The sequence below is a fragment of the Triticum dicoccoides genome, chromosome 6B (assembly GCF_002162155.2).
Source record: "Triticum dicoccoides isolate Atlit2015 ecotype Zavitan chromosome 6B, WEW_v2.0, whole genome shotgun sequence".
Classification (NCBI taxonomy): Eukaryota; Viridiplantae; Streptophyta; class Magnoliopsida; order Poales; family Poaceae; genus Triticum; species Triticum dicoccoides.
In genome coordinates, this window is record NC_041391.1 from 674,206,181 (window position 1) to 674,208,885 (window position 2,705).

Here is a 2,705-nt window from a genome sequence, read left to right on the forward strand (position 1 = left end):
GGGGCTGCGGGTGTGCCCTGGGCATGCTGGGCGGCCGGATCCGGCGTCCCTTGTCGGCTTGTCCCCCGCACGGCTCCGGGCATGCTGCCCCTCCCTCGTCCCAGTGCTCCTTTCTGGGCCATCGCAGGCGCCCCCATCCCAGCTGCTCCTCCCCTCCTGCCGGCCGGTCGAGCGGCGCACCCTTCCCCTTCCCCCGGCGGCGCGGCCCAGTCTGCCGCTGGTGCTGCTGCTGACCGCGTTTGGGTGTGGGATTTGCACCGGTTTTGCGGGGTGCACGCGGCCTGCCTCGTGTTGACACCCTCTCCTTCGGCCCCTCCTCCTCCCTTGGAGCATGGTGACAGCTCTTGTGCGGCGGTGGTGAGGCTTCAGTGGTAGCGGCTGGCGCGGTGCACCTCGCAGCGGGTGTTTGTTGGTGTTGCTTCGGCCCCGGCGGCCTCGGACTTGCGTTCTCCGGTGTCCTTGGCTTGCGGGTGTTCTCTGCTGGGCAGCTCCGGCTTTGGCAACCAGTGGTTGCGTTCCTTCTAGCTCGCTTGGTTTGTCGTTGATCCGACGGCTACGTCCACGACAGCTTGGATCTGCGCCCTCCAGTCCTAGCTTGCCGGCGTTGCCGGTCGCCGTCGCCTCCCCTCGTGGTGGTCCTTGCTTCGTTGCCAACCCTATTCTGTATGCCTTAAAGCTTCCCTCTTTTGCCAGAACCATTGCTCATAGGTCCGGAGGAGGTGCCACCCACCGGCGGCAGGTGCAGCCCCACCCCCCCTTCGGCTTGGTTCCGGTCAGCGTTGGCTTCCTCATCTTCAATATCACATTTGGCGGCTATGGGATTGCTCAGCTCAGGCCAGGGAGAAATCCCTGCTCGGCTTGCCGGTGCTGGCAGCGGCGGCGCCCACGGATGTCGTTTTTCCTTCTTGGAGGCGCTGTCATGGCCTTCGGCTGTGCCCCTCTTCGAGCTCAGGGGAAACCCTAGGTCCGACTGCTTTGGATCGGATGGCGAAGACGTGTCGGCATCATGTTCCTTTTTGAAGGCGCCATCTTGCTTGCTCGCGGTGTCCCCGGTGTTGGCTTTGGTGATGTTGGGAGTCATTGTTGGTTCGGCTCAGTCGGTTCGGGCTTGGTTGGTTTAGCTATGTTGTTTCCCCTTTTCGGGCCGAGCATCCCTTGTCTGTCTGCTCCGGGCACCATGTTCACGCCTGTCTGCGTTCGTGTAATGTGTTGTACCCCCTGCTGTACGCGTTCTACTCTTTCTATCAATGAAATGATATGCAAGCTATGCATATTCGCGAAAAAATAGTAATGATTGGCGCCTGAGACAAGTCTGAAAATATAGGAATTTCAAGTAGCTTCGATGAGTAGAAAAAAATGTGGGTTGCACTGATGTCTACTACACAACCTTCTTCTTGTAGAGATTGTTGGGCCTGCAAGTGCACAGGTTTGTAGGACAATAGCAAATTTCCCTCAAGTGGAGGACCTAAGGTTTATCAATCCGTAGGAGGCACAGGATGAAGATGGTCTCTCTCAAACAAACCTGCAACCAAATAACAGAAAGTCTCTTGTGTCCCCAACACACCCAATACAATGGTAAATTGTATAGGTGCACTAGTTCGGCGAAGAGATGGTGATGCAAGTGCAATATGGATAGTAGATAAAGGTATTTGTAATTTAAAATTATAAAAACAGCAAGGTAACTAATGATAAAAGTGAGCATAAATGATATTGCAACGGTAGGAAACAAGGCCTAGGGTTCATACTTTCACTAGTGCAAGTTCACTCAACAATAATAACATAGATAGATCATATAACAATCCCTCAACATGCAACAAAGAGTCACTCAAAAGCAACTAATAGCGGAGAACAAACGAAAAGATTATGGTAGGGTACGAAACCACCTCAAAGTTATTCTTTCGGATCAATCTATTCAAGAGTTCGTACTAGAATAACACCTCAAGACACAAATCAACAAAACCCCTAATGTCACCTAGATACTCCATTGTCACCTCAAGTATCCATGGGCATGCTTATACGATATGCATCACACAATCTCAGATTCATCTATTCAACCAACACAAAGTACTTCAAAGAGTGCCCCAAAGTTTCTACCGGAGAGTCAAGAACGTGCGTCAACCCCTATGCATAGGTTCATGGGCGGAACCCGCAAGTTGGTCACCAAAACATACATCAAGTGGCACATGATATCCCATTGTCACGACAAATAAGCACGGATAGACATACATCAAGTTTTCTCATAAAAGACTCAATCCGATAAGATAACTTCAAAGGGAAAACTCAATTCATCACAAGAGAGCAGAGGGGGAGAAACATCATGAGATCCAACTATAATAGCAAAGCTCGGGATACATCAAGATCGTGCCATAGAGGGAACACGAGAGAGAACACGAGAGAGAGAGATATCAAACACATAGCTACTGGTACATACCCTCAGCCCCGAGGGTGAACTACTCCCTCCTCGTCATGGAGAGCGCCAGGATGATGAAGATGGCCACCGGTGATGGGTTCCCCCCTCTGGCAGGGTGCCGGGAAGGGCTCCCGAGAGGTTTCTGGTGGCTACAGAGGCTTGCGGCGGCGGAACTCCCGATCTATCTTGATATTCGATGTTTTTAGGGTACGTAGGTTTATATAGGCGAAAGAAGTCGGTCGGGGAGCCTTGAGGGGCCCACGAGAGGGTAGGGCGCGCCCAGGGGGGTGGGCGC